The sequence below is a fragment of the Bubalus bubalis genome, chromosome X (genome assembly GCF_019923935.1).
Source record: "Bubalus bubalis isolate 160015118507 breed Murrah chromosome X, NDDB_SH_1, whole genome shotgun sequence".
NCBI lineage: Eukaryota > Metazoa > Chordata > Mammalia > Artiodactyla > Bovidae > Bubalus > Bubalus bubalis.
In genome coordinates, this window is record NC_059181.1 from 23,784,938 (window position 1) to 23,809,974 (window position 25,037).

Genomic DNA, 25,037 nt, shown 5'->3' on the forward strand with positions numbered 1-25,037 from the left:
AGTAGACATGACCCAGCCTCAGCCTTTATAGCACAAGCTCTCCTGGATTTCTGCTTAATGGAGGCCACTGGACTCAGACTTTGAATGGCAGCTCTTGGAATTTTGCAGTGCACAACTTGCGTAGCCTAATATGGCAGCCCTACATAGGGACTGATTCTTTCTACTTTCCTTGTTCCTTCCAGGGAGTCTACACTAAATTGTCCTTATAAAAAAGACAGTAAAAGTACAGAAGGATTCAGGCCAGTTTCTGCTGCTGCTGCTGCTGCTGAGTCACTTCAGTTGTGTCCGACTCTGTGTGACCCCAGAGACGGCAGCCCACCAGGCTCCCCCGTCCCTGGGATTCTCCAGGCAAGAACGCTGGAGTGGGTTGCCATTTCCTTCTCCAATGCATGAAAGTGAAAAGTGAAAGTGAAGTCGCTCAGTCGTGTCCGACCCTCCATGACCCCATGGACTGCAGCCTACCAGGCTCCTCCATCCATGGGATTTTCCAGGCAAGGGTACTGGAGTGGGGTGCCATTGCCTTCTCCAAGGCCAGTTTCTAGTTTGTTATATCTCAGGGAATTCAACATTCTTTGAATATTCACAATTTTAATTAGCTTTTAGAGGGCAAGCACTATCTCCTGGATAACTTTGAATCTCACTGAAGATGCTGAGGAAATTGATCTGGAATCAGAACTGAATATTATTTTAAAAAAATATTTAGTGATTTGGGTGAGTTGGGTCTTTGTTGTGGCATGTGGAATCTAGTTCCCTGACCAGGGATCAAACCCAGGTGTCCTGCACTGGGAGTGCAGAGTCTTAGCCACTGGACGACCAGGGAAGTCCCAGAACTAAATGACTTAACTTCTGTTCATGTTGTTACAAACTATAATTAAAATCCATTTGTAGAACAAAATTTCAGTACTAAGTTTTACCTTTGGGGGCAAAATTCAAGTACCCTAATGATAGTGGAGAAAGTGAATTGAAAGTTTATGGACGAAAGGGGTATAGAAATTGCTATTTTATTTATTTGGATCCATAGCTTTAGCTTTGTTCACTATGATCGCCAAAGGACATTCAGCTGGAGACAGAAATGTAAAGAAAACATGTATGTATCATTCTGCCTATCCAAGTTCTTGGTGGCAGTGGAGGGATCAGGCTTAATTTTAGCTATGGTGGTTCTGAAAGTGCTTCAGCTTGGTGGCTGACTGCATATTTGGCTAGACCCTGTGAGCTATTTGCAACAGTAATAAAAACGTCACATAAAAGTCACCCAGTCCATGGAAACTTCCCACAGCTGAGTAGAGCTTAATCTTAATGCTCTGCTAAGGTTGTACGGGGTTGTTAGGCATTGGTGTGTATTTGCCCAGTGACCCAGGCCTTTTAATGTGTATTAAAGAGACCACTGAGACTCACATTTAAACTCACCTGTGGGTACTATTTTTCCATTTCTGTGTCAACCTTTGGAACATAGGAAGTTCATCTTCTTGTTTAGTTGTATGAGAGAAACATTACATACATATTGAGTATCCAAGAAATATTAGATACTCAAAAATAATCCGGGCCATTTAGGATCTTTAAAGCCACGACTTCCCTTGCCTTCCAGGGATAAAATAAAAGTTCTGTGCTGGTAAAATTGCTTGGACCTGATACGTTATGTCTGATGGCCAGAGCAGTAGCAAATCTGCTGACAGGCTTGGACAGGGGAAGGAAAAAGCCAGTTAAAATATCTGTGTAATGCTGCTTCAGGGAAATGCTATTTTTAAAGAAATGAAACACATTATTTAGGGTTTGTGGATGCAATCCAGGGCTTTGAAGATGGGAAGAAGATCTTAATTAGAAAGAAATGGGAAGATTGAATGCTTTTATGGGGAACCCAACTTTAAGAGGTCTGTTTATCATAGATGCAGATGATATATATTGTGTACTGGCTGCAAGCCCTTCTTTGACAAAACCAAAGCCTTTAAAGTTACAGGAGTGCATCCATCCACAAGTTTGTTCAGTGTCTAATGAGCAGGCATTCATCATGTAAAACTTGGAGACAGTTCATAAAAGGACAATGAAGATGATTTAAGGCTTGGAAAATAAAACCTATAAGGAAAGGTTAAAACAATTCACATTATTAGCTTGGCAAAGAGGAGATGAGGAGTGAGGATTTCTAGTCTGTGCAAGGTTATTCTTGGTGGTTTGGCATGCTTAATGAGAAATGATTCCCCAGGAATTCTGAAATTTCCCTTTTGTTGGTCTTGTTATAAAAATATATTCATAGGAATAATTAGGAAGCAGAATATGTCCTAAAACCTTCTCACCCAGAGGGGCTTCACAAAGCTAAAATGGAGAGGATGAGCTGAGTGTTTGGAGCTAGGGTTTTCTTAGGCAGAAAGTACAATATTCTGTGTGTTTTTTTTTTTTTTTTGCAGCATTTCTCATAATTGCAACTAACTAATGGCTTGTATGCTTATTTATCTAATGTCTACCTTCCTGGCTAGACTGTAAGCTTCATGAGGGCGGGAATTATGTTTGTCTTTGCACCGCTGCATTCTCAGAGCCTAACACAGTGCCTGGCATGTAATAGGTGCTTGATATGCATTTTGTGCACACACGGGGAATATATATGCATTTCATATTTTAAACAAAAATGGGTTCATCCTGTATGTGCTGTTCCATAAACCTGTCACCTTTAACGAAATATTATGCCATTTATATTCTATACTGTCACTTGCATGGCAGCAAGATGTTCTGCCATACGCATGTGGCCTCAGGTATTGAACCACTCCTCTATTCTGGGACATTTAGGTTGTAGCTGGTTTTCCCCATTTCCAATAGTACAGCAGTAATCACTGCTGTAGCTAAATCCTTCTTCAAAAGAATTTTAAAAAGGAGACGATTATAAGAGATGGCAAGATGTTGTTCACTTAAGGTCTTAAAAATGTGGCAGATACTGATTTAATCAGTTTTGCTGTGGTCCTGTATGGAAGCAGGGAAATGGATCTGATGACCTCAGGATCAAATTGTGATTGAAACCTTAGATGTGTAGATACAACTGTCTTAGTCTGTTGGGACTGCCATGACACAAGACTGGGTGGCTTCAATGGCAAACATTTATTTCTCACAGTTCTGGAGGCTGGGAGGTCTAAGATCAAGGTGCTGGCAGATTCTGTGTGTGGTGAGGGCCCGGCTTCCTGGTTCTTAAATGCCTATCTTCTTGCAGTGTCCTCATATGGCAGAAGGGATGGGAAAGTTCTCTAGGGTCCCTTTTATAAGAGCACTAATCTCATTTATGAGGGCTCCACTCTCATGACCTAATCACCTCCCAAAGGCCCCATCTTCTAATCCCGCCAGAGTGGGGGTTAGGTCTCAACTATGAATTTTGGGGAGGGGACACAAACATTCAGTCCTTTGCAATGACTGTCCCCTCTAAGTTACTCTTGCACTTCTGTTACTCATTGGAATGTGAGCTTGTAAAAGTTACAGAGTTACCTCAACTGAACACTTTTGAGATAGGAGAGAAAATGAAGTGTTTTAAAACAGAAACCACAGTTATCAATCTGCTTTTGTCATTTAACATTTGTCAGCATCAGGGTGGCTGACACTGAATCCTGATACACGGGAAAATATTGACTGTTAGACTGAGCTGAGTGCACTCTTTTTCTAAACTGAAAAGCTAAAGCCAAGTTCAAATTTTTCTTAAAGATGAAAGGGAATTTTCAAGTGTTACTCTTCATTAGGTGCCGTCTTGTTTAATTTTAAGGAAATGAGTCATTTCTAAGGAGTGATTCATAACGGAAATGTCTGTGTATAGAATTCCATCTTTCTTTCCAATTCCTTTCATGATCAGATTGGAGATGTGTTCTGAAAAAAATGTTAAAAATGCATTCAAACATGGCTCTTCAACTCTATATACCAGATGCTATTTTCTTCAACTTCCATACCCTTTATATAAGTCAAGTTGTCCTAGTTTTTTTTTTTTTTTTCATGCACTGTGATTGTGGCTAACTTTGTGTTGACTGGTCATGGCTTTATCTACAAAAAGCTGGAAGATGAGCTTCCAAAGAAATGCTCTTTGAGGATTGTGCCTCTACTTTCATTTCTGTCTTTCTTTTTTTTGTATTTTCCCATTTTTCTCCTATTGAGTTCTGGGTTCCCAGCTGCTGCTGGGGCTGGGGGTTGGTCACTGTCACCCTTCTTTGCTCTCTGTAGTGTCTGTTCTAGACACAAGTCTTTCTAGGACTGTTTTTTCTTAACCCCTAAGTGAAACACATTTCATGTGTCCCTAAATTCGACCTGACCCTCTTTGGGACCAGGAGTGGGCATGGCATGGCAGATGCTTGCCCTTTCTTCCTATCTTGGCAATCACAGATCTTGCTGCAAGAAGTGTTGACCTCCCAAAAGTTAGTCAGGCAGAACGAGTAAGATGGAGTCAATTTGCACAGCTCTCAAGGGGTGAGTCTAGTTGAGAGGGACTATCACCCATCTCAGGGCATTCTGCACTTGCTCTTTTCCCTGCCTGGCCCACCCTTCCCTCATTTATTCTCAGTGCTGTCATGAACGCTGAAGGGCCTGACAGTTTACCTTGCTTGCAGGCCATTGAGTTAGCCTGCTGCAGTTTCATGGTTGCTGGCAGAAGACATGACTTTCCTGGGTCATAGACAAATGACTTTATTATTCACAGCAATATCTGTAGCTGGAGCATCAGCATTTTCTTGTGCTACTTTTCTGAGTCCCAGTTCCCACAAGAATAAACACAGAGGGCCAGATGACACCAGCACATGCAGTGGGTTGTCTTCGAGGAGAGGAACCCTGAGATTAGGAAACCTGAATCATTTAAAATGGGCGGTAAGCATGGCTGTCCTTTCCTCCAGGGGGTGGCATGTTATACTGGACAGCAGTGAATCTGTGCTTAACTCTGGAGGAAGACATTATCTCTGCCATCCATGGATGTTTGCCATATAAAACCTTTTACAAGCTACTGAACACAAAGGCAGTCAGTGCCTTTGCTCCTACATTGTGCAAAAATGCTTGAGACCATGGAGGGTTGTCTCCCGACAGTGACTTGCTGTCTCACTTCCCTTGGGTCTCTGTTCAAATGTCACCTTATCAATGAAGCTCACCTAGAGCATCTTACATCAAATAGCCGCTTATGATCACTCACATCAGATAACTCCTTATCATCACTGGAGTACTAAACTGTGTGTACTTAGCTTTATGTTGTTGTCTGTAAGCCAAAAAGGTTTGTGATGGCAGAGACCTTGTCTGTGTTACTCACCATGGTATCGTCAGAGCCCAGCACCGTGCTTGGTGTTAGTAGACAGTAAATATTTACTGAATGAAAGAATCAACATGTTACCACTAGATGACAAAAATGGTCCATTTTAGCTTTACAAAGTGATGTTAAACTTGCTCTGTCTCACTCCATAGTCTGTTCTAGCTCCAGCTCAGAGTGCTATTCTAAGCATCCAATTCTGTTTCTACTCCTGGTCTTCTGGCCTCTCTCTCGGCCTGCCCATCTGTGCATACTCCCTCCTAATCTCTTGGCCAGTTCCAAATCCTGGCTCCTTACCCTGTCATCCTTTATCTGTCACTGTCTTATGTCCCACCACAGACCATGGCAACCCTTTGAAAAACCAGCCAGTGGTGTGCTAGTAAACTAGCTCCCTGCGTGAGAGCTCTGATGTGTGATGATTGCTGATTTCCCTGGTGTAAATACTCCCACCATGGCTGACTGCAGGATTCCAGGGGTTTAACAGCTGGCTTGCAAACTTCCTGAATGCTTACCAGCGGCCTTCACAAGCTGCTAGACGCTAGCTCCAGTACATCATTATAATAACAAGGCAGCAACGTATATGTGGTGTTGGGCTATAATATAAACATTTACAGAAAATATGTCCGTGGGTGAAGAAAACCCCTTACCTTGAACTGGGCTTCTCATTCCTTATCCTCATGTTCTCTACTTACTGTGTTTCTCACACTCTTGCTGGCCTCAGAATTACCCAGGGCTGGGCCCCAACCCCAGAGTTTCTGGACGCTTTGTCCTGGAGGATTGCATCTTTAACATGTTCCCAGGTCAGGATACTGTGGATCCTGTGACCCTGCTTTGAGAGCCACTGCCCTAGTGGCATCACAGGAGACATGTTTTGCTCAGAATCTGTTTCCAGGTGCTAGGTGGAAGAGGTAAGTTTTTGTAAATAAACAGTGTATCAGGGCCAAAAAGAAGGAAAGCCGCAAAACCATGGGGAAAAAAGTTTGAAATGTTTTTATGAAATAACTAACAGATGGGAGTGCTCAGTAACTGAAGCTCATTGCTACAGGTCTTCAAGGTGGTGAAAAGTGAGTCTCCAGGTGTGCCCAAAGAAAGACTCCCTCAGTTTCTAACTCTGCTGGAGCTAATTTTGTAGTATTAGGTTTCTGAACGATGAGGTCAAAATGGCTCTGATGAGGGCATGAATCTTCAGACTTGCTGGGTAACCACTCCTTTAGATGAAACTGAGCACTGATCACTTATTTAAGGGCCTGCATCTGAAACAAGCTTGAAAAAAATTATTTACCCATTACCATGTGGTACTCGTGCAAATAAGAGGGCTTGGGCAAAGAGGGAACACTTAGCCTTGATTAGGTGGGGCATATTAGCTTCCTGAAATTTTCTCACCTGTTTAAGCAGCTCTCAATCACAGATCCTGACAGGATAGACACTCAGGGTAGGGAGGATTCACTGGGCTCAGCTAAATCCAAGGGGTGTCACACTTAGCCTAGGTCTCCAGGGCGATGTGTGGTTCTCTGAATTCCGCCAGGATTCCAGTTGTGGCCATTCGTGGTGGCCCCGCCTTTGTAGTTCTCCATGAGGACAATGCTCTAAGACAGTATTTCAAGCCTAGCATCTTTGCAACTGATTTAACCCCAGGACTAGCTAATTCATGGACAACAGGGCAAAACAAGATAGGAATGTGATCCCACTTGGGGACTGTGGGCGGAAGGGCTGGTAGTAAAAGCCCAATCTTCCTGAATTTAGCTCTTCTGTTGTTTGCCAGGGACCAAGCCTGTCCTTGGCCATCAGGCACAGTTTGTTTTGACAAGCTTTATTGGAAAGAGGTAGGGAGGAGACATAGTTCATTATCAGATACCTTCTTGGCACAATAGCCTCTCTGACACAATTTTCTTTTTCACTGAGCAAAGAAGAGAGGCAGACCTCTATCTTGCTGGCGTTTCTCTGCACTACGTAGAACAATCGTCTTGATCACTCCAGGGATTTCTATGTGACATCTGTAATTCAATGAGACCACTTTCCCCTTGGTGACCTGATGTCATCAGCAGCCTTTATCTAGCCCAAAGGGTTTCCTTATCCTTCTGAAAGGGCTGAACCCAGGGTATTAGAGGATGTTGGGCCTCTAGGAGGAAGCAGTTTACTTTTTATCTGAGGGATCTATAGCCTCTATTATGACCTGGACATTTCCCTTCAGGTCCAGGGATCCTTTTGTCCAGGAAAGTTCTAGTCACCTTTTAGTTTTAACTGTTAGCACTGCCAACGGGCTGGACTTAAGGCTGTCCACCAACGCTCCCAAAGTGTGTTGGGGGTCAGCAGCACACCTGGGAACTTGAGTTCGCGCACCTCATCCCACACCTGCCGGATGAGGCCCTCTGGGGGAGGGGCCCAGCGTGCGGTGCTGTAACTCGGCCTCCAGGTGTTCTGATGCACGCCACAGGCCTGTGTGGACTTCAGCTCCTGCAGACATTTTGTAGTAGCAGCAGCGGTAGCTGTGAGGCGTTCGGAATGAGCTGTTTCTTGGCAGTCATCCTTTACACTCTGTTTGCATTTTAAATAATACTCTCTTCTTCCCTGGCATCTCTGCTTAATGATGAAGTGGCACTCTGGCTGTTTAAAAGGTAAGTAAAAACTGTTCCTCAGTAAGTAGAGATGTAAAGCCATATAAATAAAGGGAGACAGGCTCGTTAGTATCCATCTTTTAGCTACTGTGATTGTGTGGCTACAATATTCACTCTGATTAAGTCTCCCCTCTTGTCCAAATCAGAACATTTCATGTCTGTGTCCTTTCAGTTGGTTTGGAATCTCACCCTAGGCTTTGCAGAATGTTTTGTGATTGCAACATGGTAGCAGGCCATGGTTTTAGAGGCGTCCTGTGAATCTGGATTGACTTGGTGACCATATGGCAGGAGCATAGACCTCACTGTTCCTGAAGTTAAGATGTTTTCTCAAAGGTCACCTTGTGAAGGTTAACATGCACCAGGGAATGCTGGCCTCAGCATTTATGATACACTTTAGGGTACACTTGGGCTTCCCTGATAGCTCAGTTGGTAAAGAATCTGCCTGCAATGCAGGAGACCCTGGTGCAATTCCTGGGTCAGGAAGATCCGCTGGAGAAGGGACAGGCTACCCACTCCAGTATTCTTGGGCTTCCCTTGTGGCTCAGCTGGTAAAGAATCCGCCTGCAATACAGGAGACCTGGGCTCGATCCCTGGGTTGGGAAGATCCCCTGGAGAAGGGAAAGGCTACCCACTCCAGTATTCTGGCCTGGAGAATTCCATGGACTGTATAGTCCATGGGGTCCCAAAGAGTTGGACATGACTGAGCGACTTTCACTTACTCTTAGGGTACACACACCTTCCCCCCGCCCTGCTCCCCTTCCCCCACCAAGGGGTCTAACAGACATGGAATTAATGGTGATGTTGAAGTAAAATTTTGGTGGGCTGGAAAATGTGTGGAGCTGCTAAGGAAAAGAAATGTTTTTTGGAAGAGATGGATGTTGAGTCAGGATTTACTTAATAGCTTATGATTTTGAGCAAGTTACTGAGCCTCTCTAGGCTTTTGTTTCCTTATCTGAAAAGTGAGTATAGTATAAGGAATGTATGTCTTAGGGTTCTTGTGAAAATGAAGAGAAATTATTTACGGAAAGTACTTAGCAGAGTGTTTGCAAGCTGGTAAGCTCAGTAATCAGGAGCCATATATCAAATTTATACATGTGGATGTGACTACAGACACACATACACACATACATTCATAACCACTCAAACATATATGCTCCTGCATGTATATACACACTCACAAATATATATTTACATATATTCATGCATAGATTGAGGAAAGATTGAGGGCAGAAGGAGAAGAGGGCATCAGAGAATGAGATGGCTGGACAGCATCACTGATGCATGGACATGAACTTGGGCAAACTCTGGGTGATGGTGAGAAACAGGGAGGCTTGGCATGCTGCAGTCCATGGGGTCACAAAGAGTCAGACATGACTGGGTGACTGAACACCACCACCACAATCCATATACATATAAAACATACACATAAAAATATCTACATATACTAATATATCATGGAATAATAGGGCATTCTGTGAACAGGAATAATCTAGATCAGAGTGTACCTCACACTATTCCTTTCTTTCCCTCTGTATATACCTGTCCCAACTCATTGTCACTTTGACCTTATGGTGACCAGTTGTCCCCATTAAAGCACTAATGTCCATGGGATTGGTCACTCGACCCATCTGAGCTTCACTCTGATTTGGGGTGGGGGTGGGGGGGACAAGCACCGGGCTTCACGGGCACAGTTGTTGTAGGAAGGCATTTGAGAATAGGAGTGGGCTACAGAAGCAGATTCAAGGTGGTGCTGCCCTCCTCACCATGTGCTCAGGGCTGTCACAGAATAGAGGGGAGGCTACCTTGTCCTATGGTACCTGTTGACTCTTAACGAGATCTTTTCTCTGTCTCTTAGAGTCTTGTCTCTTAGCACATCCCCTTTAGTCACATGAGTAGGGAAGTGCACATGGAATTGCACAGACCTTGGCCATCTGGCCGCTGTCTGCTTCAGCTGCTTTGGCAGGTCTCACTCTTCTCTTTGCTAACTGCACTCCTACATCATGGGTCTTATTTCAAGATGCCACAGTTTCTCTACCCCAGGGCCCTTGCACATGCTGATTTTTCTCCTTGGAATACTCATCTCACACATTTGGCCTGCCTATATCTTACTTACCCTTCAGGTATTAGCTCAGGTATCACTTCACTGGCCTCTCCCACACTATGGATGCATCTCTACCTAAGGGCCCCTTAATACTTTGTCCTAAAAATTTTAACCCTTCTATTCCCAGAGCTTAACACAGAGCTTAGATGGGGGCTATGTTGATATTTGCTCTTGAATAAGGAAGTGGCTGTTATGTGGATGGTCACAGTTGTGAGAAGGGATTCCTTTAGTTGACTTTTCTCCATCATGATAAAAATCATTCCTGGATCTCTAGGATAGCAGCTGTTCAAGAAGGGGAAACTGTTGCAGTTGGAAAAGGGGGGGGGGAGATATTTTCACAGTTCCTGTGAATTTTGTTCAAATTCTATGGCATGACAAAAATCTCTTATTCTATCAGCCCTGGGGGCTCAATTGTTAGCTTATGGCTCTGTGAAATGTATCTTCCCCATAAGCTCAGTTGAAAAATGAGTACTTTATAAATCTTAGAAACAAACACGCACTTTACCTTTTCTGTCTTAGTAGGTGGGAGCACCAAGCATTTCTGGGGATTTGAACATTTCTTTCACAACACTGTGCAGGAAGTGGTTTATCATTTTACTTTGAGTTGATGTTCTTGGCAATAACATTCACATACTTAGGATGGATGCAATTGTTTAGCTGTCACCCCCAAACTTAGTCATACCATTGATCTGACATCAGAAAGTACTTATCCTATTGATCGAGTGTCAGATGGGTGGTATAATAATGAGCTTTGATTGACAACTTGAGTTGACAGATTATCAGGTTGCATTTTCCCACAGCCAAACTGCTGACGGGCTTGGAACTTTTCCTTGCCCACACAGATCCCTTTGACCTTTAACTTCTTGTTACATGTGCTAAATCCAGTTCTCATTTAATGGCACTGGGAATGCTCCCAATTCAGCTTATTTAAAATGCGCAGACGGAGAGTCTAGAATGATGTGAACTTAGCTGAGAGCATTACACATAAGAGGTAAACAGCAAATGTTTATTGAATAAACGAATATATGAATTTAAGTTTATGGCTTGTCTTCCAAGAGAGGTGATCAGAGATGGTCCGGTGACATTCTCCATGGCATCTCAGGCATTCCAAGGTAGACTGTCCCAGCGGTTAGGACCAGCCTGCATCAACCATGCAAATATGTAGAGTCAGCTGAGGCACTGACCAGAATAAGGAGGGCAGTCAGGCCCTTATGTGGCTTGAACTCAAGGATGCCCAGAAGGATCAAGGCCCAAGGCCCCACTCTTAGAACTTTAGGTCTGTGGTTTCAGGACTCGCTCCACAGTGTGTCCCGGGACTAACATCTCCAAGGAGCCTGTGAGAAATGTACATTTTCTGTTTCCCCTTAGTCCTACTGAATCAGACTCTGCATTTTAACAAGATCCCCAGGTGATTCTCATTTAATTCTGAGACACAGTGGTTTAAGAGTTTTATCCCTCTTAAGATGCAAATGTCTTAAAGAGAAATTCTTCCTAGGACTGCAGGGGTTTAGACTCTAGGTCTTAGGTTCTTGACCTCCAGCTGTTACCTTTAGAAGGTCAGAGTTCTAGCTGTAAGCAACAGAAACATTCTTGGGCTGATTCAAATAATTGATTAGAAAGACTATTTCATTGTTCTCAGAATGACTGAGAAGGATGGGGAACCAGGTTGAGAAACTGCAGCAAGGGATGCTAATTAGCTAGGACCTCCGACACCAGAGAACTGGTTTGCTTAGAACATTGCTGCCACTCTCACTGAGGCCTCTGCTGGTACCACAGGTGGTGGTGTGTTGGAGCTGGCCTGTACCAGCTTGTAAGGGCTGACTGCCTGCCTCTCTTCCTAGTTCTTTATTTTATTTTATTTTATTTTTAAACCTGAAATACTGTATTAGTTTTGCCAAACATCAAAACGAATCCGCCACAGGTATGTCTAGTCTGTTTGGAAGCTTGGTACCAGCTGTGGTGGGAGTTTTTACAGCATGAAAATCAGCAAATGCTATGAATCAGGGGCTATTTTATTTTTTGAGAGCTGGTTCATTTTATCAGTGTGCACAGCAGTAAGTCCATTACTAGTACCACTGGCCCTGCTTCCCCTGGAAACTAGGTATTCCTGCTGGAGCTGAATCAAGATGGCTATTTATCTGTACCCCCTGCACCTCTCCCGCTGTTATGTATCACTCATCTAAGGAAAATGTCATGTGATATGGGTGTAGATCAGTGTTTCCCACCTTTGACTGCACCATGGGATTGATTACCTGAAGAACTTTAAATATTACTAATGTTGCACTTCAAGCACTGAAGTTCTGATTTAGTTTGTTTGGACAAGGGATTCTTGAAGTGTGGTCCCTGGACCAGCAACATCTGCATCACTTGGGAACCTGGTAGGGATGTAGATTCTCAGGCTCCGACCCTAGATCTACTGCATCAGAAACTCTGGAGGTGGGGCACAGCAATCTGTGGTGTAAAAAGTTCCCCAGGTGATTCTGATGGAGCTAAAGTTTGAGAACCACTGCTCTGGGGTGAGATGTGGGCATCTGGGCTTAAAACAGAATTCCCAGGTGGTTCAGAAGTGCAGCTACGGTTGAAAACCAGAGGGTTAATAGCTTAATAGAGGGTCCCAGTTTTCTGCCCTTGCTTATAGGGATTGCAGATGATTCATCCAGAGGTAGAGTCATGTCCATAGGTTGATAGGCTGAGATGAAATAAAGTCTGAAATCTCGATTCGTGGTGAAGATCAGTAAATCCCAATTTTGGTTGTCATTAGTCCAACATAAGATTCCTCTAACGGCAGTCTTTTGTGGGATTGTCAGTAGAATACTGCCATAGGAAAGTGTTTCACTTGGTAGTTTCCAAACACAATGACCCTTAGGTCAGAAGCACCTGGAGTACCAATGAGAATGCAGAGCTTTGGGCTCCACTTCTTACTGAGTCAGATTTGGGGAGGTGGAAGGGGTATAGGCTGGACAGCTACCTTTATAGCAAGTTTTCCATACCACTCTCAACAACACCTGTTTAACCGCTGAATTAATTCAGGGAGGAGGAGGGACTTGACAATTATGATTTAGATAAATCCTAGACAGACATTTTTGATCCAGAGCTGATTCTTTGTACTACTCATCAAGCTCTGACAAAAATAAACACTGGTAGGTTCCAACAAACCACAGGGAGACTAGCAGAAAACCTGGAAATTCTGGATGAACACTCAACTTGGTCCTGGATTTGAAGACAGCAAAAAGCTATACAAACTGGAAATCTTCTAGTATTATCTTTCCTAAGTATTTGATCTTATGTTAAGACAAGGAGAGAAATGGAGAATAATGTAAAGAAGCATTTTCATTTTTATTTCAGTTTCTTTTTGATTTGGCAAAATATATCAGTAATGTTTACATTCAGGCTACTTTTGGATAGTAGCTAAAATTAGTTGCAAGATTCATTGGAGATGGTTGTATTTAGGTAGATCTTATCAGTTTCAAAATTAATAACAAAAATTAAAATTAGTAACAATGCAGCTCTAATTTCCACAAAGCTATGTGCTCTCTTTGACTCTTTCAGACAGTTTTGGGAGATAGGTATATTTATCCCCCTCCTCAAATGAGGAAGCTGAGAAATTGAGTGAATTAGCTATACACTTAAATGGTAGACCTGGGTTTTGAATGTAGGGTTTTTGTTTGTTTCTTCTCTGTGCCATTTTGTGATTGAGAAAAAATAGCATTGAAAGTTTTTTGTGGCAAGTTGGTGAAGTCACAATATGTGAAGGAACCAAGGTAGAAGGAAGATAGTAAAGATGAGGTAGTTGATCAGAAGGTAGATGAGGTTATTTTTGTCCACAAATAGTTTAAGCAGAGTCAATAAACTTTCAGTGGCTGTGAAAGAGATGAGCTGGCAGCTGAAGAAATCATCCTGGATGTAGTTTTTTTTTTCTTTTTTTTTAATTTAAATTTATTTATTTTTATTTGAAGAACAATTGCTTTACAGTATTGTGTTGGTTTCTGCCAAACATCAACATGAATCAGCTATCCTGGATGTAGTTTTATTGCTAATTGGCTCCTGGTCCCTGGAGGTGCAAAGTCCAAGAAAGGAAAGGTAGGGGTTAGTTAGATCAACTAAGGTCTGGGGAAGGAATTGTGTTTAGATTAAGCAGTGACTGGTCACACTTGAACTGCATGAAAAAAAATGAAGAAACTTAAAAAAAAATAAGCCTGTAAAATTTGAAAAGTTTTATTTGACATGTTGCTTTCTCTGTGAGTTAAGACAAGTATGATTTTATTTTCCAGAGGAAACTGAGACTTAAGAAGTTTCTGTAATTTACCCAAGTTCATAGAGATAGTAGAATAGTAGAGATAGTAGATAGAATAGTAGAGCTAACTGGAATCTTCTGGTTTTTTTTTCACACCACAGTACCTAAACATATGTAGGAATTTGTACATAGTTAAGTCTTATTATAAATTGTGTATCTCTTTTGTGTTATCTGGTGGTTTTTGTGATGTGATGTGGTGGTGATGTGAGAGTTGGACTGTGAAGAAAGCTGAGCGCCAAAGAATTGATGCTTTTGAACTGTGGTGTTGGAGAAGACTCTTGAGAGTCCCTTGGACTGCAAGGTGATCCAACCAGTCCATTCTAAAGGAGATCAGCCCTGGGTGTTCTTTGGAAGGAATGATGCTGAAGCTGAAACTACAGTACTTTGGCCACCTCATGTGAAGAGTTGACTCATTGGAAAAGACTCTGATGCTGGGAGAGATTGGGGGCAGGAAGAGAAGGGGACGACAGAGGATGAGATGGCTGGATGGCATCACTGACTCGATGGACGTGAGTCTGGGTGAACTCCGGGAGTTGGTGATGGACAGGGAGGCCTGGCGTGCTGCAATTCATGGGGTCGCAAAGAGTCGGACCCAACTGAGCGACTGAACTGAACTGAACTGAATGCTGGTTAATGTTCGTTTGGTATTTAAATAAGACTTGACTGAGGCCTGAGTACTAGCCTAGAGATTCTGATTCAGGTTTGCCTGAGGGATTTTCAGAAGTTGATTCTGAGGTGCAGTAAAGTGAGAACCACTGGACTAGAAAAGTCTCCTCTTGCTCTATTATCTTGCCTTTGCCTTCTTTAGGGAACATTTTTAGGAACTTGAGGCTATAAACAATGTACCCTCATTAATCTGTTAGCATGATAGCAGGCCAGAGAGCAGCCTAAGTCACACTGACAACCGGGAGACATAAATCTGACACTCAGTCAAATTTGGAGACTATCTGCATCTTTCATTCATCCAGAGACCATCCTGAGGTTGTCATAACTGAAGTTCACAAGCTGGCTAACTTCCATCAGTGAGGTTTTCCTTTGCTTTTCTAATGCAGTGGCAGTTGAGGCCTTGTCTCGATGAGAGCTATTAGTGTATGCAATAAGTAGCTCTTGAATGTGTACGAATATGTGCTTCAGTTTCAACTCCTGTAAAATGGGAAGAACCACACCAACCTCCTTGGGCAAGTGGGAAATTTAGCTGGGATATATTTGTGTAGAGCACCTGGAACCCTCCCTGGCACTAAGCAGCTCCTTAAAGAGCTCTGTATTCCAACTGTTCATCTGGCTTTATTTTCCTCCTTAGGGTTTAGGCTCTATTGAGGCATTCAGTAACAGAAACATCCAACTAAAGCAGAAGATCTAACTCTAACAAGAGGTTTGTGTGCAAAATAATGATATAAACTGAGCCCAGATTTAACATATGCTAATTGTCATTCTTTCCAGGAGTGTGTGTGTGCTCATTCATGTCCAGGTCTTTTGCGATCCCATGGACTGTAGCCTGCCAGGCTCCTCTGTCCATGGGGTTTCCTGGGCAAGAATACTAGAGTGGATTGCCATTTTTTTCTTTGGGGGATCTTCTCGCCCCAGGGATTGAACCTATGTCTCTTATGTCTCCTGCATTGGCAGGTGGATTCTTTACCAGCCGGGATTTAACATATGCTAATTGCCATTCTCTCCAGGAGAGGTCTTTGAATATTTGTTGATATCCAAAGAGCTTCCCTGATATCTCAGCTGGTAAAGAATCCGCCTGCAATGTGGGAGACCTGGGTTCTATCTCTGGGTTGGGAAGATCCCCTGGAGAAGGGAAAGGCTACCCACTCCAGTATTCTGGCCTGGAGAATTCCATGGACTGTATACTCCATGGGGTCACAAAGAGTCAGACATGACTGAGTGACTTTCACTTTTTCACTTACTTTCACATCCTCAATATGAAATCTACTTGTAGTCTAGATTTACAATAAACATAATACTAGGGGAATTTTGCATTAACTCAGGCTTGAATTAGGCAGTCGAGCTGCACAGACATAAGCTTAGCAGCCTAGTCTTTGACTTAACTTCTAATCCCTTCCCTTAGAGGATTTTTGCCCCTACTGGAATACCTGCTCACAGCTGTCAGGTGATATTTAGTTTAATTCTACTTTAGATGCATTATTGTTATTTTTTAAAAGTGTACTTTTTTCTTCTGTTTCAAATGTGTGCTTTGAGTGTTTGAATAAGATAGAAATTTCATCTCCTAAAAGTAAGGGCAAAGAGAAATCAAGGAATACTTCCTTTTTGACTTGCACGCTTTTCTTCTGAGGCTCTGTGGCAGTAAATAAAGAACATTGGACAAAAAAAAAAAAGGCACCACGGCAACGTGTCTTGTCACGTTCTGCTCACCCCTACACCTGATTTCGAATGTAAATTGCATGGCATTTAGCGCTAATGAAAATACTCTAGTGAAGGAAATTGTTAAGATTTTCTGGTGCTCCCCTAGGGGTAATATTAAAACCCCCATTACTAGCATCTCACTCCAAGAAGACAAAAATGTGTACCGAGAATACAAAAGCCCTGTTGGCATCTAAATGTGGGCCAATTAATTTGCTGTTAGCGACGTACGGGTTTACAAGGAGATGTAAAAGTAGGACCCAGGAAAGCTATTGAGATCCCCATATTGCGGGGCTCCTTGACCCTGGGTTTTCAATGCTTGCTTAATCATGGCATTCTGCTTTCTATTTATTTATACAGTTGCTTCAATGAACAAATTAATAATTATACAGCACATTGACAAACATGCCGGGTAATATTTGCCAGATTTTAAATTAATTTAATTCAAGGGCCACTTCATTTACAGGATTCATCCGCACATCAGGCATCAGCCTCACCTCTTTGCTATTCATGCTACACCAAGATTTTTCATCATTTTCCCCCTTCTTTTCTTCTCTGCAGACAAAGACAGCACAACTTGCCATGTCAAATAAATAGACACTAACAGAAAGGAGGAAGACAGACAGATGACAGAGAAATAAGAATATAAATAAATGTGCAGATGACATAAATTTAGAAGGCAGGATAATAGCTCTTACTATGATATGTGGAAAACAATTAGATTCCACTAAAATCTTGTATTTATTTTCTGTGTAGCTCCGATTTGTAATTTTTCTTCTTTTGTTTCATACCCACAAGCCTTCTTCACAGTTTACAGATTGGAAATTCAAACGAAGAGCTTAGAGTTCCAGAAATGATCACTTCTTGGAAACAGAAATACCGTGTGAAAATGGAACTGCATGGGCATGGGAAGCCATGCAGAATTCTGGGTTTATTTATGTATTAGTGAGATCGGAGGGAAAGTTAACTGATGAGATTGGATTGCAGAGACGGCATCAGTTGCTTTTAGAAAAATCACAACTGAACCATCAGATGTAATTGTATTAGAATTTGTAAGAAAGTAAAAGAGTTTTTAATTCAATTGAAGTATATTGTCATATATATAATTGTGGCTAAAGATGAACCCTTGTGGTTAAAGATGAATCCTTCCTAGGATAATAGGAAGGAATAACACCTATCAAGGAAATTAATGAATTAGTTTTCATGTGTAAGACCTCATTATGAATATCAGCATGTAAAAATACTGTCTGAGCCTGAGTTTCTGCCATAAAAGAAAGGCCTGGGTATCAGGCTGTTTTCTTACATTGATAAACAGTAATGAAATGTAATTCAGTCATAAGAGGTTAGCTCAAACAGAAGAATTGTAAACTAGACCCCAATTAGAGGGTTTGCCAATTACTTTGTGCTGCTAGTATTCTAATATTTTGGGCATTAGAGGCTTTATAAATGTATATAAACCAGTTGGTGGTTGTGCTTTAGGGGAGATGAAAATTTTTCCTACATGATGTTTATACTTTGTTACATATCCTGGATATGGATCAGTGTCTATCACCAGACTGTCCTACAATTGATAACCATTTTGAGTGACATCAACATTGTTATTGTTTTGTCGCTAAGTTGTGTCCGACTCTCTTCCAGACAAGAATACTGGAGTGGGTTGCCATTTCCTTTTCCAGGGGATCTTCCTGACCCAGGGATCGAACCCAGGTTTCCTGTGTCTTCTGCATTACAGGCAGATTCTTTACTACTGAGCCACCTGGGAAGCCCCAGATCATGAAAAGATATACTTAACGATACCTTAATAATGCTTAATAATATCTACCTCTGAAAATACAAACAGACTGATGTTGTGTATATACCACGATATCAAGAGATACTTTTTTTCAGGAACATGTTCATTCATTAGAGTTGCTTTAGGTTTTTCGGTGTATGTGTGTGGGGTGGAGTGGTTAGGAAATCCACAGGGTGCTGTTGATAAAGAGAAAGCTTTTCTTTTGGGGAGGATAAATGTCCTCCCCAAAGGATTGCATTACAGAATCAGAATACTCTGTATATGTGCCAAACTGTTTGTCTATCTTGATTAAATTATTCTTAGAATGTTTTCATTTTCTAAGCATAGAAGTATATGTAGGTACAATGCTATAAGGTGGCTCTTTTTCAAAAATGGAGTAACCATTTAGAGAAAAATCAGGCAAAGACTAGGCAGATAATTTTAGTACAAGCAGGCTTTTGCTTCAGTACCCGAGATAATTGTCTCAATCTCCTTTTTACTCTGCAGGGTCACAGATGTCAAAAGGCATTCCCACATGCAAGTTGAAATTGTGCAATACATAGCCCAGAAATTATGTGTCTTTTACTTAAAAAAAAAATCAAGTAGACCTATATGCCATAATAATTATAAAAATTATACTAGCATGTATTTGGTTATATTAATGTGCTATTTGTATTAACTAGTTTTACTAATTACCTAATTACTGCCCGCTAGGGTAATTACTCATCTTGATTAAATGAATGTTGAAAGGTGAACTCATAGGCATTGGTAATCATTTTCCTATCTAGAATAATAATGCTGAGGGCAGATGCTCAATCCATTTAATACTCTCATTGATTGTAGAGCTAGGAGGAGATTATAAGGTGTAGTTCATGAAACTGGTGTAACTAAATAGGAAATTGAAGCAAATTAGATATACATTAGAAGCACTTAGTGGTGTTTTTTGATAAAAGGGAGCATTAAAATGGATTATTTGAAAGTCATTTTTTAAAAGGTGTTGTGGAAAAAGCAAAGACGTCGGCACCAGATGGACTTGAGTGTGAATCTTAGATCTTGTCTTCCTATGACGTGTGGAGAGCAGCCTCACTCCCTCTGAGTCACTTTTTCTTATTTTGTGCAATGCAAATATCATATTCAGTATCATCTTCTGGGATTGTTGTGAGGAGTGAGTTAAATGATGTTTGCAAAGTGTCTGGACCCAAAGAAGTTGCTTTTAAAACTATTCTGTTCCACTCTATGATTTGGGTTTCATCATCTTGACATATTGTTTAATTATTAATATGGAATCAAAGTTTAAAATAAAAGTTATTAGAATGCTTAATAGTGTGACAAAGAGAGAATTCTTAGAACAAATATGCTTCAGTAGCTGGACTCTGGTATCCCCAGTCCTAAAGTGTCCTGGTTGTATGAGACAGGTGTACATTTTGGCATAGGTGCCGCCTTTGTGAATGTGAGCACATGATGGTAGAGACTTTGCTTACTCTGATATCTTCAGTATTTATCATGACTCTAGTCCAGTCTGCTTAGTAAATATTTGTTGAATGAGTAAAGGAATTAATGAATAAACATCTGTCTAGATGTTAGTTTAATAAATGCATCATATCCTTTGTGTTCTCCATGGCTCTGAAGGTCACATTGGGGCACCCATTGTATTCCTAGGAAAATAGGACTATCTCTGTGGGCAAGTTTTGCACGTTAGTAGCCATGGTGGACCTGGATGGTTTACACTGCCCAGCTCTTCTCAACAGAACGTTTGAGGTAACAATGAAACGCACATCATCTCTCTCAGCAGAGGTATGCAATTTATTTCACACTGCAGCTTCCCTCTGCTCTAGTCTGGAGCTGCCAGCCAGCATGGCTGACTCTGGGGCCAGGCAAGAAATGGGGACCCACTCATCACAGAGGAAGGGTCAGGCCAGCCTTTTTTACCTTGTGCGAGGGCTTTCTGTGCCTGCACTAAAGGGCTAGCTATGGGGATTCAAAGGAGAAGAAGTCAAAATCATTCCCCAGGAAGTCCAGTGGGCAAGCCAGACAACCAAGTGAGTGCTTGCAGCTAGGCAGTGAATGCTCACGAGATCTGTATTCAAGTACAGAAGACGAGCTGCCCAACACTTCCTGAATGATCTGTCCAGAGGCCTGAAGGCAATCTTTGATGTCTCATAAAAGGAGAAGCTTGCTGGATGGACAAGAGGGCTAGGAAGGGCTAGTCCAGTGAGTATCCTTGAGAGAATCTGCATCATTTAAAACCCTGTCAGGCCTCTCAAAGATGTTGATCACAAGAAGAAAGTAATAGTGTGAGCATCAGTAGTGGAAAATAGCACACTTATGGTGATGATGCAATTAACTGCAAACCCTGTCAATGCGGCACCTATCAGTGGTGGTACACTGATAATGCAGATACTACCCTTCCCCCGATGGACGGAAATTTGGACTAAAACACAAGTTAGGAGGGTGAGTGCTTGGATAATGTTTTGAGTGAATGAATTTTTTTAAAATAAAGTAAATGTTTTAAAATGCAAGGTGCTCCTCAATGGGAACAGGGTTGCATGAGACATTGCGGTGACACACTGATACTCTAAAGAGAGGTGTACTCACAGGTGGTGCTGGGTTTTTGTCTCACAAAAAGGTCAGAGAGGGCCCTGAATTCTTAGGTCAGAAACACTACTGGCGATTCATTTCTCACTTAACCTAGTGAACTGTACTCAATCTTTGCTTCCAGCTTTCACACAAACAGAAGAGGACCTTGCATTTAAGCAACACAAGCAGAAGATGAAGACTTCTTTTCTTTTTTTCCCCAAGAGCTTTTAGGTGAGCTTCCAGTAATTTCTAACACCACTTAAAACCCTTTTAAAGAACAGCCTTCTTTCCCAATAATTGACAGCCAAGAGAACACCTTGGGGGAAAGGAGATAGAGGACTGAGGTGTAGATATCCTTGACTGAAAGAGCCTCTGCGTTGTTGTCAAAAAATTATAGCAACATCATTGTAAAGGTTTTCCTCCTATAATGTTCTTTCCTCCAGTTCGTCTCCACTTTGTTTTGTGTGATCCACCTACAGGTGAGGTTATATTGGCTTTTGGGGGTTGCTTCTTACAATGTTGAAGGGAGATCCCAACACTCCAGGTGGAGAGTGTTAGCTACTGGTGTGTGAGACAGTCTGTGGATTTCTGTTTACATGCTTTCAGGAACTCTTCTCTAACTGTATTGAGTTATGTGCTTCTGAAGAAGTCCTGATTTGAAGTCTCCAAGAATGCTTTTCTTGGAGGATTCACTTGGAAAACCCAGGGAAGCAAGAGAAATGGATAAACTAAGGCAGGAGTGGCCTCAGAATTCACTGCACTTAGAGACTGTCTGACAGGAGCTGAGAAGGCAAGGCTGTGGGGAATGAGCCTCAGTCTAGAATGAGCACTCTAGGGGGAGATTTTGAAAAGAAGCCATTTGCAGACTTAGCGAAAGTGTTGCTGTCAGGAAGACCTGGAAGTCAAGGCATCAGGAATGGGAAGGACCTAAGAGGGTCACGATGCTACCACCCAGTTTTTCACATTCGTAGAGACCCCAAAATGCAGATTCTCTTTGGGTCTGATGAGAATCCTGTGGACTTAAGGTCAGCCTCAAGGGCTCTCTAGTTAAGATTTTCTATTCATCCATCCATTCATTCATGAAACACTGAACACCTACTGTATGTCAGGCTTTGTGCTAGGTACACATTTAGAGGCTCATGGGCATCACACATTTGACTGTTACTAACAGAAATTTAGGCCCTCTAGTTTTGGTTGATGCCTTAATGCCTCTTGTCAATCTTTTGACTTGTCAGTTTACTCTTCTCTTAATTATTCCAACCCCTTTTCATGCTCAGACCTACTTCATAGGAAACAGCTGGCATTGCCCTCTGGCCGCCAGGTGGGCTCAGCCTGTGGGGTGCGCTAGCAGAGGGGAGGAGGAAGAGGGAAGTTAGGGTATTTCTCACTTTCTTGCTCTTTCTTTCATGTGTTATCTCTGGTGGTGACCATGTCTTCTTTTTGGCTCCAGGCCCCTCACAGAGCCTCTCCCTCTGGGGTATCAGTTACTCCAGGGCAACTGCACAGTGCTCCAACTTGAGCTGGGGTGATCTTGGATTTGGGCTTAGGTAGCACCACTTTAGCAGAGAAGGCAATGGCATCCCACTCCAGTACTCTTGCTCTTGCCTGGAAAATCCCATGGGTGGAGGAGCCTGGTAGGCTGCAGTCCATGGGGTCGTGAAGAGTCGGACATGACTGAGCGACTTCACTTTCCCTTTTCACTTTCATGCATTGGAGAAGGAAATGGCAACCCACTCCAGTGTTCTTGCCTGGAGAATCCCAGGGACGGGGGAGCCTGGTGGGCTGCTGTCTATGGGGTCGCACAGAGTTGGACATGACTGAAGCGACTTAGCAGCAGCAGCACCACCACCACTTTAGCGGAGAAGGCAATGGCACCCCACTCCAGTACTCTTGCTCTTGCCTGGAAAATCCCATGGATGGAGGGGCCTGGTGGGCGACGGTCCTGGGGTCGCTGAGTCGGACATGACTGAGCGACTTCACTTTCACTTTTCACTTTCATGCATTGGAGAAGGAAATGGCAACCCACTCCAGTGTTCGTGCCTGGAGAATTCCTGGGATGGGGGAGCCTGGTGGGCTCTGTCTAAGGGGTTGCACAGAGTCAGACACGACTGAAATGACTTAGCAGCAGCAGAAGGAAGCACGACTTTTCTCATTGTCTTGCAGTTCTAGGGATGACTGTAGCTTCTTGCTGTTGATAATCATTGGAATGGCCCATCATTCCCTACTTGGCTTCTCAACTTTTCCATCACCCCTTCACTGTATTACATTCCGTGTTTGAAATGCCTGGTGCTATGGACTGAATTGTGTTCTGCCTGCTTCCTCTCTTCTCGTGTTCATTTGCTGAAGCCCTGACCCTGCTGTGATGGTGTTTGGTGTTGGGTCCTGTGGGAGGTAGTTGGGTTGTATGATGTCATGAAGGTAGGGTCCTCATAGTGGGATTCATGCCCTTGTAAGAAGAGACACCGGAGTGTTTGGTCTTTCCTTCTCTGCCATGTGAGGACACAGTGAGAAGGTAACCATCTGCAGGCCAGAACCTGGCTATGAAGACACCCTGATTTTGGGTTTCTAGCCTCCAGAAATATGAGAGAATAAATTTCTGTTGTTTAGCCCCCCCAGCTTATGTTATTTAGGTATGGCAGTCCAAGCTGACAAATGTACCTGGAGTGGCTTCTCTTTTCCTGATTAGACCCTGCCTGATACAGTTGTCATTAATTTTCAGTTCTTATTTGATGGCATTTAACCTTGTTGAACACTATGTTTAATCTTGCGAAATTCTTTCTCTGGTCTTTGTGTTGTCACTTTATTGATTCTTCCCCTACCCCCAGAACGTTCCTTCTCAGTTTCCTTCTGCCTTCTCTTCCTTCATGCTCTCTTCATTGTTTCCTGGATTTTAACCTTTTCCCTTTACATATTCTCCTTGGGCCACCTCATCAGGTATTAATCAAGTGATTCTCATGTTTGAGCTTCAGTTCTGATCCTTCTCCTGAGTTCTAGACCTGTATATCCAGCTGTCTCCTAGATATCTCTCCCTGGATATCAGATTCAGTATGTCCAAAGGTTCCAAATAGGAAAAGGTGTAAGTCAAGGCTGTATATTGTCACCCTGCTTATTTAACTTATATGCAGAGTACATCATGAGAAACGCTGGGCTGGATGAAGCACAGGCTGGAATCAATATTGCCGGGAGAAATATCAATTACCTGAGATATGCAGATGATACCACCCTTATGGCAGAAAGTGAAGAAGAACTAAAGAACCTCTTGATGAAAGTGAAAGAGGAGAGTGAAAAAGTTGGCTTAAAGCTCAACATTCAGAAAGCTGAGATGATGGCATCCGGTCCCATCACTTCATGGCAGATAGATGGGGAAACAATGGAAACCATGGCTGACTATTTTTCTGGGCTTCAAAATCACGGCAGATGGTGATTGCAGCCATGAGATTAAAAGATGCTTACTCCTTGGAAGGAAAGTTATGACCAACCTAGACAGTGTATTAAAAAGCAGAGACATTACTTTGCTAACAAAGGTCCGTCTAATCGAGGCTATGATTTTTCCAGTAGTCATGTATGGATGTGAGAGTTGGACTATAAAGAAAGCTGAGTGCCAAAGAATGATGCTTTTGAACTATGATGTTGGAGAAGGCTCTTGAGAGTCCCTTGGACTGCAAGGAGATCCATCTAGTCCATCCTAAAGGAGATCAGTCTTGGGTGTTCATTGGAAGGACTGATGCTGAAGCTGAAACTCCAATACTTTGGCTACCTGATGTGAAGAACTGACTCATTTGAAAAGACCCTAATGTTGGGAAAGATTAAGGCAGGAGGAGAAGGGGATGACAGAGGATGAGATGGTTGGATGGCATCACCGACTCAATGGACATGAGTTTCCATAGGCCTTGGGAGTTGGTGATGGACAGGGAGGCCTGGCGTGCTGCAGTTCATGGGGCCACAAGGAGTCAGACACAACTGAACTGAAAGTGTTCCTTAGCCTGTTCCCCAAACCTTCACACTCTGTATTTCGTGGGATTTAAACCTGACACAAGTCAGGAGTCCAAAAGTTGTATATGTCTCCTAACTCT

The 25,037-nt window shown here is 42.5% G+C and overlaps 1 long non-coding RNA gene across 1 annotated transcript in view; it reads left to right on the top strand.

Moving 5' to 3' along the window:
• The first annotated feature begins 505 nt into the window (after nucleotides 1-505).
• Nucleotides 506-25,037, top strand: part of LOC123331785 — a 30,172-nt gene continuing 5,640 nt past the window's right edge. Inside the window, exons 1-3 of the long non-coding RNA XR_006548561.2 lie at nucleotides 506-7,857; nucleotides 20,047-20,181; nucleotides 21,107-21,195. This is a non-coding gene — a long non-coding RNA (uncharacterized LOC123331785). The remainder of the gene's footprint in view (nucleotides 7,858-20,046; nucleotides 20,182-21,106; nucleotides 21,196-25,037) is intronic.